This window comes from Apium graveolens, chromosome 9, assembly GCF_009905375.1.
Source record: "Apium graveolens cultivar Ventura chromosome 9, ASM990537v1, whole genome shotgun sequence".
NCBI classification, from domain to species: Eukaryota; Viridiplantae; Streptophyta; class Magnoliopsida; order Apiales; family Apiaceae; genus Apium; species Apium graveolens.
In genome coordinates, this window is record NC_133655.1 from 139603070 (window position 1) to 139617825 (window position 14756).

Consider the following 14756-nt stretch of genomic DNA (forward strand, 5'->3'; position numbering starts at 1 on the left):
TGACCATATCATGAACAAATAGAAAAACAATTATTATATAATAAATTTGAAAAATAAATAAATTTTTAGAAATATTATATATCACATTTTAACTCTACGTCATTTTTTCTTGATATGTAGCTATAATTGAAGAATGATTAAAACTTATTTAATCATGAACTTGCAACTAATGGTACCCGAGATTTGAATTAAATAAAAAAACGTTAAAAAAATGTTATACAAGTATGTAGCTAAAGAGAATCAAACTTGAATACTCGAGATTTGAATTAGTGTGAAGTCAAAGATGTGACAACTCGGAAAATCCTAAGCTATTTTCAAAAACTTTGTAAGTCTCGATTTCAAGTATGAAATAAGCTGAAACCTACTGGCCTAAATGCAGCCAACTTGAATACTCTAAAAGCCTAACGTAGTCCCAAAAAAATTATGATTTGTTGCCAGACTTAGTACAGTACTTTGCTTCTTTAAAATGAGCAGAAATAACATTTTTTATCAATGTGGGACTTAGGTGTTATAAAATAAGTAAAATAAATTAATACAACTTGTTTAATCATGTAATTGCAAGGATTTGAACATGCAAGTATGCTTATTTGACCGTGCAATGAGTGAGGTCCACAAAAGACTTGTACAATAGTACCCATATAGCGAGCGTTAGTGTCACGCCCCCAACTTAAACATCAAATTAAATATAACTATTACAACATTTTAAAAAGAAGTAAACATAACCAACTCCAAGATCTTACAGTTTAGGGTTTGGAATAGCCCAACACTACCATCTATTACAACTGATTTTAAATAGCGAATCCTCACACAAAACTACTATCTCTTATTCTACCTGAGCTCGAACATAAGCATCAGCATCACAGGTCTTACGGGCAGTCTGCTTGAATCTAACCATAGCTGCTAGCTGTAATATCAGGGTAAAGCAAGGAGTGAGCCAATTGCTCAACAAGTACTAAACAGTACGATACAAAACACAAATCGAGATATACATTAAAGAATGACAATAGGAAGACATAACCAATGATAATGAGAGATAAAACTATGGGTGATGGCATAATTTTGCTTGTATCAAAACAATTTCAAAATCATATCTTAATCAAAATCATTTTATGACGCTACGGATTACAGCCGGTGATCAGCCGCGAAGTAATCCCGAACCTCGCTGGGTTCTAAAACATTAATGGGATCCCTAGGCAACTTTTAAGCCTAATATAAGTGTGGAAAGGACTCGCGTCTCAGTCCAGATCCATTATTCAAAGAAAACATTTATCCCCCTTTGGGACTGAAAATCCACATTTTATTTATTTCAAAAACTGATGCCGATTTATGACCAAAATCTCTTTTAACAGTAAACATTTTTATCAAGGGATTATAAATCAACTCGAAACACGGGAAATATGGTACTAAATCTCAAGGCCATGATGCACTAAACTTTACTTTATTAGGGTAACTAAAAGGATTTCATATATTTAACTTGGACAAGGAAATTTAGTGAGGCTATTGGATATTATGGAGGGGTAGTGCCAAACTGGGCTTAAAGCAATGGTTTCTCGTCAAGGTGAAAGTGCTAGATCATCAAGAAGATAAGCTTCATGAATACTAAGGGTGTTAAGGTATGAAGAATGATCTTTAACTCAGGATATATCAGAATTGTTAAGCTTTAGGATAAGAAAGAGGGGTATCAATCAATGAGGAACAACTTTGATAAATATCTGGCTTTTAGGTATCAAGGTGAAGTTTCTATAGGGGTTCAAGCATCAGGGTGAGATATCAGCACTTTAGGGATCGTTAGCATATTAATCAAGAGGATCAATCAAGTATTATAACAACCCTTTATTTTATCATGGCATTCATCTTACTTTAATATACTATCATGATAAGACTACTTTGCAATACGTACTCGAGGGTTCATGGCATTTCTATATGATTCAAAGATAATCATAAGATATGTTGATTTAAATATATCAAAATGACTCAGGATAGTTGCGTCAATAAATATGAACTATTTGTTACACAATTGCAGTGAATACGAAGATAGGTTGAATCACTTGCCTTGAGAAAGGCTGGTCTGGTCTGACTGGTAGGAGCAACTGGAAGCTTCACTCAACCTTTATAGCAAGTTTACCCTCGTCTCGAGATCCTACATAAATAATAATAATCCTCATTATAATATATTCTCACCAACTTAACCTATTTACAACCCAAAATTAAACACGGATGGCACTTAGGCCTATATGTACTTAATTTATATTCACCTTATAAATATTATTGCACACACATAGCCACATATACTCACATATCATATATTAATACCAAATAACACCATATACACCATAATGCAACACTAGGCTTGGATGATCTCGATCCCCCAACTTAAGTCACTTGGTCGCTAAACTAGACAAAGTCTTCTAATTTTGGCTTCCTAACCCGAGGTGCCTTTACTAGACTATCCAAGACCTATTGACCCTCACTTGGGCCTTTTTCTCTACTCACCTTATACTATCTTACAACTATGGTGGTCAACCTAGATCTCACTCTTAAGTGTTCTAAAACTATGTGTTAAGTGAAAGTGCTCACTGGTGTAAATTTCAGAATGACAACTATGGTTTCTTGAGTGCATTAGACACTCTTAAACTACAATTTTTCCTTCAAAACTCTTACACAAGATTCTCCTGACCTTAGGGCATCTCCCAAACTTGATGTGGCTCAAGGGCCTGGCTTGGGCCTTCTTGGGCCTAAGCTTAAAGTCCAAGGTTCCCCTGTTTTCCTGGGCAGAAAACGCCCTGACTTGAATTAAATTGTGACACATGGTTCTAACTCATATCCTATGAACTATGGCTGAAAAAACTCCTCTGACACTCCCTCTAACTAAGGCCCAACATGGCCTAATGAGGGCCTATCCATTACATGGTCAAATCTCCCTATTTATAAGTTGCAACAAAACTGTCTCCTGCTGGACAGATTTTGTGATTCTACTTGTGCACCTAACCAAACAACATGCAAACCTCCAACCAACTCCTAAAACCTTTTATATACTGCCAATACTAACTTCTGGTGGCTTGGGCCTCAAAGTGCACAACAAATGCTCATTCAAAACTTCCCCATAAACTAGTGTATCAAATCTGGAAAAATAAAAACACCAACTAATCCCTTTCCACCTTAACTCCCACTTAAAAACCAAGCACCCAACTCTTTCCAAAGCATACCTAGTGTCTTAATGTCCTAAAATAGTGTCTCAATAGAAGGGGAGATCATCCATGTCCAAAAATTAACAACATGCAACTAAAAATATGACATGCAACTCATGGAAAACACATAACAAGATTTTGGCTAGGCATAAAGTTTTAAATGCTTGCAAAATCGACTTGCACCTATTACTCATCCTTAATAATCATGAAATATAACTTCTTTTAACTATTAATAAGAAATTTATTATAGAAACAATCTATTTTAAGCACACATATTTCGAATTTATAGATTTTTAAACATAACAATATGATTTCGAAAAGAGTAGCATGCAAAACATGGTTAATCATCATTTTAATGTCTTAAAACTAGCATGCATGGCTAAACATAAATATATAATGAAATTTCAGTAGCATGCAAAGGATTTTAAAGCATGATATCTCCATAAAACACTTAGTTAGCACATATACATAATATATCTCATGGAGAGCTCTTGAATTCACAAGAATCAAGAGTTTCTCTTTGGAGATCACATAAGAACTACACATGCATCCATGGAACTTCAACTTCCAAGTCACAAAACACTTGGAAAGTATATAAGATGAATTTAGGTAGAAGATTTACACCTGGGAAGATGAAGAATGAATTGAAAAATGGAAGGGGGGTAGGGAAATAGGCCTTCGGCCGAGAGCAATGGTGGGAGGGGGAGGAGAAAAATTTGTGGGGTGTTGGAGTGTGGAATGAGTGGAATGACTTCTCCCACTTAAACTTTTGTTTTATGCTTTTTGGTTGACAAATAATGAGTGGAAGTGAGAACTTACAAAAATATCCTTTAGCTAAAGTTAGGCCATTTTGCATGCAAGGCTAATGTAGTAATTTGGTAATAATCAAATGAGTTAGTGGGGTTGGAAAAGTCTTATTTGCCCTTTGAGAGAATAGAAGGGTGAATTGCATGCAAGGTCTCTTATGTAATTTGATAATTATAACCAATAAAATTTGTAAAGATTTATTTTTATAAAATAAAATACAAGTTCAAAAATTATAAAATTTATACCATAAAATAACTTGGATTTTTAGAAATTTTATAAAATCACTTTTGAAATTTGTGAATAAAATAACTTTTAAAAGAAAATTTCTCCAAGGTTTAGAATATTCCTTATAAATTAAAAATAAGGGAAATAAATAAACTCTCGCTTTGAAAAATCATATACTACATAAAGCAAATTTAAAATGCAGAAATTTTTCATTCACACAAGGTACAACCATTAAGTATATTCACTTACGGCTTTAATATCACACAAAGTTCACACATAATATTACATAAAATGTCGGTCGTAACAGTTAGGTTAGCGGATCCCGGACTATAAAAGCCTTAGGTTACTAGGCACAAAGTCCCCTAAGAACTTAATAACTCGAGTACTAAAGAGCCCACTCATGATCAATTATACATAACACTTATTTTTCTCTTTTTTCCCTTTTTTTTTCTTTTTTTTTCCTTTTTCACAAATTTCTGAACGAGTGCGTTTCGCTCCATCTCATTCAACCCTAGACTACTCATATAAATATGAGCCGGCTACTAGCCATTTGAAACCTAGCCACAACAACTAGCAATGAAATCCAATTTCTCCAATTTTTAAAAATCCATGCTATTTTATCATTAAGAGAATATCCCAAATTCTAAATATAACAAGCAATTAAACTTCGACAAACAAACAAACCATGATCATGATCTAGCACTCAAGCAACCTATAAGACTTAGTGAAATATAATTATCTCTAGCATGCAAATCAATTCGATAAGACTTATCATCACTAAATACGACATCACTACACTAACATCAATATCACAAATCAATCAGAAAAATAATCTAAAGGATCATGTTATTATGCAAATGCATGAAACTATATGAACAAACTATCATAAAAACTACAAAATAAATAAAAAAAACTATATGGAAAAATATGCAACTATATGTACTAAACTATCATGAATATGCAAACTATATGCGACTCACACAAAACATATTCCTTCAACTACTACCCCCAAACTTAAAAAAATTCACTGTCCTCAGTGAGGGTAATAGTAAGGAATCAAGCATACCTACTCAGAATCAGGATCCTCACCCTCAATGGTTGGAGTGTCAGGCGTGTATGCAGGTGGATACACGGAGTCCTCACCAAATACTGGCCACTGGATGTCCACACCTATGGCTCTGAAAGCAGTTCTTAATTCCTGGATGAGATCACGTACAAACCAACTATGGATGTCATGCATTTCATCCATCCTCCCCGCTAGACGCCTAAACTGCGTCATGCTCATACCAACTCCAACATCCACTCCTGCTTCCTCTTGCTCCTGCTGGGATGAACCAGCCTCATCACCCAACTGAGCTCTCCAATCCGCCTTACGGGCATACTTTGAACCACCAGCATACATCTGATCATATGGCCGCTTACCCGGAAGAAGATCAAATGAATAACCAAGCCCCTTAGGATCGGGCTTACCACCATACCACTCCACCATATTCAATATAGTCGAACTATCGATAGCAGAACTAGAAAGCTGAAGATGCTCATGTACGGCCCAACGGACACGAACTGCCGCATACAACTTCATCATAATGGACGCACATAGTATAGAACCCGTAGTACTTCCTCGCAAAAATCTCAGAATATCCTGGTAAATCACCGTCCCAAGGTCCACATAATCACCCTGCAGAATACCCCACAACAAACGCACACACTCCACAATAACCTCATGCATATGAGAAGATGGCATAATATTAGCACAAATAAAAGAATTCCATGCACGTGAAAACCTGTTCATACACGAAGCAGGGAGTGTGGCATAATCAGTTGTGCCCCTCTTGAACTTCCAATGAGTCTCAGGCACACACAGAGTAGCAACAATCAAATCCAAATTAAAGTCCTCCAGAGTCTTATTGTTCCAGGTGTCCTGACCGGGCTTCCTCGCTGGCTGATCAATCACCCTTCTTATCGCATCCACATTGTACTCCACCATCATCCCCCTAACCACAGTGAAACCAATCTTTTCCGCCTTAGCATTAGCATAAAACTCTCGAACAATACTCATTGGCACAGCAGCGGGTGCCTTGCAAAAAGCAACCCAACCCATCTCCAAGATCATCTCCAACAACTTACCATCCTTCCCCGATGGCAGAAAACCTCGCTCCTTTGCTATAGGCTTCGAGAGAAGCCTTGTATACTCCGCTTCAGCCTCGGGAGTTGAAAACCCCGGCCTCACACCACCTGCACTCGAAGAATCAGTGGTGCTGCTGCTGACTTGAGTTCTTTATCTCTTGGGTGCCATTGGGATTGAATAAGAGAGAATAAAAGATAAGTATTTGAGAGAGAATTGTGTTTGAGAATGTGAGAAGTGGTGGAGAAGTTTGTGTATAAGTGTATGTATATATCAGAGGTGAGAAGAGAATTAGATATGGAATAAAAGTGGGAATTGATTATGGAAATAGTGGGAATAATGTGTTTGATTTGGAGAGGGAAATTTGGGATGTGGAAGAGTAAAATTCGGGTAAAAATTTATTTTTAAAAGAAGTCCCTGATTTTCTCTTTATTCCCAGCATTAAAAAGAATTTCGGACTCAGGAGGCAGCGCAGTCGCACGCTACCTCAGCGCGGGCGCGCCGTGCTTCTATCTTTCCAGCGCGGCCGCCGCGCTAGGTAGCGCAGGCATGCTCTGTCTCTGGAAAATTAGCGCGGCCGCCCCGCTTCCTCAGCGCGGGCGCACCGTGCTTCTTTACTTGGCCCAGATTTTTTTTTAATTTTTTTTTTCTATTTTTCTCCTTTATTTCTTCTTCCTCTTTATACTAATGTACAACAAACTTGGGTTGCCTCCCAAGAAGCGCTTGCTTTACGGCGTTAGCTTGACGTAGAATTGCAAGATAAAACGGACAATAAAACGGCACTAACCATCTCACGGTTTACCATGTCACCATAGTAATGCTTTAACCTCTGACCATTTATCTTGAATGCTTGGCTCGGATCATTCTCAAAAATCTCCACCGCTCCATGTGGAAACACAGTTTTGACAACAAACGGCCCTGACCACCTTGACTTTAACTTTCCAGGATAAAGACGGAGACGAGAGTTGAATAAAAGAACTTGTTACCCCGACACAAATGATTTGAGCACTAGACCCCTATCGTGCTACCTCTTGACTTTCTTCTTATACATTTTATTATTTTCATAGCTTAAAGTCGAAACTCATCGAGTACATTCAATTGAAGCATCCTCTTCTTTCCAGCTGCATCCAAATCAAGATTCATCTTCTTCAAAGCCCAATACGCTTTATGTTCGAGCTCCACCGGCAAATGACACCCCTTACCATAAACCAACTGAAACGACGACATTCGCAATGAAGTCTTGTATGTTGTTCTATACGCCCAAAAAGCTTCGTCAAGCTTCAAAGACCAATCTTTTCTCGATGGAAACACAACCTTCGCTTGATCTCTCTGTTAGATACCCCAGCTTGACCATTTGTCTGACGATGATAAGCCGTAGCAATGCGATGATTCAAATTATATCTTTGCATTATAGCAGTGAACTGACGATTGCAGAAATACGACCCTTCATCACTGATTATGACTCTTGGAGTTCCAAATCTTGAGAATATCTGCTTGTGAAGAAAATTAAGTACTACCTTCGCATCGTTTATTGGAAAAGCCTTAACTTCAACCCATTTCGAGACATAATCAACCGCCAACAAGATATACTGATTGTTACAAGATGAGACAAATGGCCCCATGAAGTCAATTCCCCAAACATCGAAGACTTCAACCTCGAGAAGCACATTAAGAGGCATCTCATCCCTCTTGGACATATTACCCACACGTTGACATCGATCACATTTCAAAATGAACTGATGAGCATCTTATCCAGTGAAGTAGCAATTGGATCCTCTAAACACGAGAGATGATCAGCGACTTGATTTTCAGTCCCTTTTCTATCCTTGATCTCTAATTCAAACTCTTGAAATAAAAGAACCCATTGAATCAATCTAGGCTTCGAGTCCTGCTCCAACTGCATAGTCACTTGCATCGCACATCATTTCAAATGGTTTGGACCAATCAGGTGCAGTTATGACGGGTGCCGTAATCAAACTCTTCTTCAGTGTCTCAAAATCAGTGAGGCACTCGTCATCAAACTTGAAAGGAATATCTTTCTCTAGCAAATTGCACAACAGCTTTGAAATCTTAGAGAAGTCCTTGATGAAACGCCTATAGAAACCCGCATGACCAAGAAAACTGTGAATTCCCCTAACAGAAATTGGTAGAGGAAGATTTTTAATAACCCCCACCTTGGCTTTGTCCACCTCCAGACCCTTACTAGAAACCTTGTGACCAAGAATGATGCCTTGGCGCACCCTAAAATGACATTTCTCCCAATTGAGAACCAAATTGGTCTCAACGCACCTTTTTAGCACTAACCCAATATTGTGCAAGCATTCATCATAAGAAGTTCCAAAGACTGAGAAATCGTCCATGAACACTTCTATATTATTACCAATCATATCAGAGAAGATAGCCGTCATACATCTCTAAAAAGTGGATGATACTCCACATAGCCCAAAAGAAACTCTCCGAGATGCAAAAGTACCAAAAGGACATGTGAATGTAGTCTTTTCTTGATCTTCTAGAGCAATACAAATCTGATTATATCCCGAATAGCCATCCAGAAGATAATAATAATCATGCCCAACCAATCTATCAAGCATCTGATCAATAAACGGTAGAAGGAAGGGATCTTTTCTTGTGGCCTTGTTCAGCTTCCTGTAATCCATGCAAACTCTCCACCCCGTGACTGTTCGTGTAGGAATAAGCTCATTCTTCTCATAAGCTACCATAGTGATACCACCTTTCTTTGGCACACACTGAACTGGGCGCACCCATGAACTGTCAGAAATGGGATAGATGATCCCTGCATCTAGCCACTTGAGGATTTCCTTCTTCATAACCTCTTTCATGATCGAATTTAGCCTTCTCTGTTGCTCAATAGTAGGCTTGCTACCTTCCTCTACCAGAAATTTATGCATACAATAAGAAATGCTGATTCTCTTGATATTTGCTATCGTCCATCCAATTGCCGATTTGAATTCTCTCAGAATTTTCAAGAGTTTTTCCTCATCACTACCTGAAAGGTTAGATGCAATAATAACAAGCAAAGTAGATGCATCTCCTAAAAACACATACCTTAAATGTTCAGGTAAAGGCTTAAGCTCAAGAGTAAGAGCTTTCTCAATAGATGGCTTGAGGCGCTTAGGAGCTTTGTTCAGCTCCTCCAATCTAAGAGATTCAAAAGGCATATCCATCTTTCGCTTCCAGGGAGAAGCATTCAAATATTGCAAGTGCTCTTCACCTTCATCATCTTCACTATCGGAATTCCCCAACAAGGCTTTTTCTAAGGCACCGGACCTTAGCAATCGATCGAGTTCAGAATTGACCACAAAATCGACCATCTCTACCTTAAAACACTCCTCATATTCCGTAAGGAATTTCATGGCATTGAACACATTAAAAGTTACATCTTGATCCATCACTGGCATGGTGAGCTCACCTTTCTACACATCTATCAAGGTTCGACCAGTAGCCAAGAAAGGTCTTCCCAAGATTATGGGAATCTTCTTATCCTCCTCGAAATCAAGAATTATAAAATCAGTAGGGAAGATGAGTTTATCCACCTTGACCAAGACATCCTCCACAATACCTCGCAGATATGTAATAGAATGGTCGGCCAACTGTAAAGTCATATAAGTAGGCTTTGAATCAGGCAAGTCCAACTTGTTGAAGATTAACAAGGGCATCAGATTGATGCTAGCTCCCAAGTCACATAAACACTTATCAAAAGACACCTTTCCAATTGTGCAAGGAATAGTGAAGCTTCCAGGATCTTTAAGCTTCAGAGGCAATTTCTGTTGCAGCACCACACTACATTCCTCCGTGAGAGCAACGGTCTTCAAGTCATCAAGCTTCACTTTCCTAGAGAGAATACATTTCATGAACTTCGCGTAACTAGGCATTTGTTCCAGAGCTTCAACGAAAGGTATGTTGATGTGAAGTTTCTTGAACACCTCCAGAAACTTCTCAAACTGCTTATCTAGCTTTTTCTTTTGCAGCCTCTTGGGAAAGGGAGATGGAGGATAGATCTATTGCTCCCCTATATTACCCTCAGGAGGAGTGTGCTCAATAGTAGTCTTCCTTGATTCCACTTCTGCTTCCTTCTGCACTTCTTCTTCTTCAGCCTCAACTTGAGAATCTGGAGTCTTAGCTTTTTCAGGATTTACTACCTTACCAGACCTCAGAGTAATTGCTTTAACATGCTACTTTGCTTCCTTCTTGCCTAACACTTCAGTATCGCTCAGAATCGTGCCAGGTTGACGATTCAATAATGCATTAGCAATTTGCCCAATCTGATTCTCCAAGGTCTTGATAGAAACAACTTGGCTCTTGCATATGAGCCTCAACTCCTCCAATTCAGAATTTTCATTAGTTTGCGGTAACTGCTGAAGTTGAAGTTGTTACCTAGGGGCATATTACGGTTGCTGAAACCCAGGAGGGTTATACTGCTTTGCTGTGTATGGCTGATAAGATTGTTGCACCGCATTCTGATTGTTGCTCCAGCTGAAGTTATGATGATTGCGGTTATTGGGATGATAAGTGGCTGGAATTTGTTGTTGTGATCTCTGAATGTTGCTCACAAATTGAGCTGATTCGCTAGAAATAGCACACTGCTCAGTTTCATGTGCCCCCGCACAAAGCTCACAAACACTAATGATTTGATTAACTCCATAATTAGCCAAAGAGTCCACTTTCATCGTCAAAGTTTGAAGTTGAGCAGCTATAGCAGTAGCTGTATCCACTTCCAGAATTACTGCTACTTTGCCTTGTAACATTCTTTGCGTAGCATTATGGTATTCATTAGTTGTCATTAGCTCAATCAACTCATAAGCTTCATTATAGCTTTTGGCCCATAAGGCTCCACCAGATGCTGCATCGAGCATAGGTCTAGACTGAGCGCCCAAACCATTATAGAAACAGTTTATAATCATCCAATCAGACATTCCATGGTGTGGACACTTCCTTAGCATCTCCTTATATCGATCTCAAGCCTCACATAGAGATTCTCCTGTTTGCTGTGCAAACTGAGTAAGGGCATTCCTGATTGCAGCAGTCTTCGTCATATGAAAGAATTTAGTGAGAAACTTTTGAGCAAGATCCTCCCATTTGATGATAGACCCTGGTGGTAGAGAATGTAACCCGCACTTTGCTTTATCCCTCAGCGAGAATGGGAAGAGTCACAGCTTGATAGAATCTTCAGTCACCCCATTGAACTTGAAGGTGTCGCAAATCTCGATGAAATCCCTGATATTCATGTTGGGGTCTTCTGTAGGAGAACCCCCAAACTGAACTAAGTTCTGTATCATCTGAATCGTGCTCAACTTGATCTCGAAAGTGTTAGACGAGATGGCGGGTCTGATGATGCTCGACTGAATATCATTGATCTTAGGCTGAGAATAGTCCATAAAGCCTTAGGAATTTCTGCTTGATATCCCATCACTACTAAAGCTGGTTCCTTGACTTTCTCTTCTTCTTCTTCTACTTTCTCTTCGTCCTCAAAAATTCCTCTTCGAATCACTACAGCTTCCTCCTCGGCTTAATCCAAAGTTCTCTTACGAGCCCGCGAACGCGTATGCATACACGCTCGCTAGAGTACCTGAAACACCACAAGGAAAAGCGTAGGTAAGTAACAATGTCCGAGTCAATGAACTTTAATGATCACTGATGACAAACACATAAACTAAAATTTAATATCGAGTCCCCGGCAGCGGCGCCAAAAACTTGTTAGTCGCTAAACAAGCGCTAATATTGCACACAAGTATACGTGATCGCAAGTAATATAGAAATATTTCTAGTTCGTTCCCACAGAGACTAGTTAAATTAACTATGTGATTTATGCACTTATGCAACAATGATATGGCTATTATTCAATGCTAAGACGAATAACAATTTGGGTTTGATAATACTACGATTAACTATTGAGAATTATACTAGAGAACATTAACTAAGAGATTAAAGAGAGTTGAATAATATATGACATAAATATGAGATTCTAACTTTATTAAATACTTCATTCAATAGCTGTAATGATCTTAACCTTAGCATGTAATGGTGATGACACTAATCAGACAACACAAAACTGCTAAACACCAACTTTCGTTGCACGAATAATATACTACCAGACATCCACAAAAGAGATAGAAGCTGAATAGACACCAATTATATTGAGACCCTATATGTCTATAGAATTTGACAACATAACAGTTTAATGCACAAGTTATCTATCGTGATTACATAGAGAAAGTAAGATGGTTAAAATTACCTACGAATCATGCATAATAACAACACATGAAACTATGCTAGCATGGCAAGTTCTAAATCCTTAAATTCACTGTCGCTTCGCTATCTTATAAGTTCGCGACGCTCATAAGACGAATAAGGACAACCAATACTAGGTTATCATACAATCACCACACACTAAGGCATCAAAACAAATCAACTAAAGAAATCCATAAATAAATCCGCAAGAACCCCACGATAACGATTAGCCCATAATCGGACTCATCATCAACGTGGGTTTCGATGAAAGCATGGTATAATAAACGTAGTCTTTATAAAAAAAGTAATAAACAAATTACGAAACAAGAGTATAGGTTCATGAATAAGAAAACTAGCATCCAAGGTTACAACATAGAATAAAGAATCACAAGTATAAACTAGATCTTCTTCGCCTTCGTTGAATTGTGCTAAAACGGTCTTCTTACACCTTCTCCTTGTGCTCTGGTACGGCTCCTCATGAAAAATGACCTTTATTTATATATATATATATATATAGCAACCCATGCATAGTAAAAGTCCTCCAATTAAAATCTCAATAGAATTAGGATTTAAATTTCCCGACCCGGCGCGAGCGCGCGCTTGATCAGCGCGAGCGCGATGTGTCTCTGTACTTTGGGCGCGGCCTCGCGCTTTCTGGAGAAAATTCCATTTTTCTTCTTTACCTGCTGCAATGAGTTGGTCTTCACGAGCTTTATTCATTGGACACCATCCTAACACCATATTAGCATCAAATCAATGTTAATTCACCTGAATTCCAGATTAATGCCTGAAATGCAAAAACACTAGAAAACACATTAAAACACGAACAACTTGAGTACAAATACACCAATTCAAAGCTTAATGGAGCGTTATAAAATGTCATAAATGCCACTCAATAATTACGTTACTAGATTATATTACTATATATAAGATCATGGAGACTAAACAAATATTTCATACAATTAAAACATATTTGGGACCGTAAATCTAATTGAACAATTACCAATTATTAACCTTTAAATAAATCAAGATAGGTACAATAGATTGATATGAAAAGTTGATATAGCTATAAATCTTATTTAATCATGTAATTGGAGATAATCGAACCCTAGATCATGTACTTGTAAATTATAGAATCAGATATTTAGGTGAAATAAAAAAATATTAATGATAAATGTTGTTTAAATATGTACGTAGCTAAAGAGATTCGAATTTGGGATTAGGGTGAAATCAAAGAAGTGAAATTAATTAATAAATATTATTTTATCATTTTGTTGCAAGGAATTAAATCTGAAATCGGGGTGAAATCGAAGAAAAAAACTAAATTTGATACTAAATACTATTAAAAGTGGATTTCGGTAACTAATAAAGAGTATATATTACATAATTTTATAAGATTATATTACTATATATAGGATTGTGGAGCCTGAACAAATTTTTTATATAAGTATCATAAAGCTATTTGAACTAACATTTAAAAAATCGAGAAATATGGAGCAGATTAATATGAAAAATCTACCGTTAGAAATATTAACAAAATACATGAAATTAAATGTGGCTCGTGTTTTGCGTGCTTTGCACGGGCTATCATGCTTGTTATTTATATAATATCCCAACATGGGAACATTTATTCAATTTAAATTATGAGCTCATGTGCCAATATGCATAGGTTGAGTGTAGTTAAATATGTCAGTTTTCAATTTTTTGACAGGAAAATATGAAATTTTGTATTATATCACATGTCTAACTTAACCTGTGTTTGTTTTCTTGATTATTTATCAATCTAACAAATTTTAACTATACGTGATTGTTTAAAAATAAGATATAAATTTTTAAGGAGAAAGAGAAATATCTTGTAAAATTTTATAATCATTTGACTAAAATTTTATAATAGTTTAATAACTATCAAATTTTAACTTCCTTTAATTTTATTTTACCCGGTTAATTATATTTCATTACACAAATTTAATATTAAATCTTTATATCCTAATATGATGCATTTTAATTAGATAATAATTTGTTGTTAAAATATTATAGTTCCAAAATTAAATTATCGTTTTTGAATAATTGGTTGGAAATAATGATATAAGCAACCTAATGTAAAATAAAATACGGTTTTTGAATAATTGATTAGAAACAATGGCATAAACAACTTAATGTAA

The 14756-nt window shown here is 37.0% G+C and overlaps 1 non-coding gene across 1 annotated transcript; it reads left to right on the forward strand.

Moving 5' to 3' along the window:
* Nucleotides 1–11277: 11277 nt before the first annotated feature.
* LOC141688665 (small nucleolar RNA R71) lies at nt 11278–11384 on the forward strand. Its single transcript, XR_012562098.1, has one exon. It is a non-coding gene; the product is annotated as a small nucleolar RNA R71 (small nucleolar RNA).
* Nucleotides 11385–14756: the final 3372 nt, after the last annotated feature.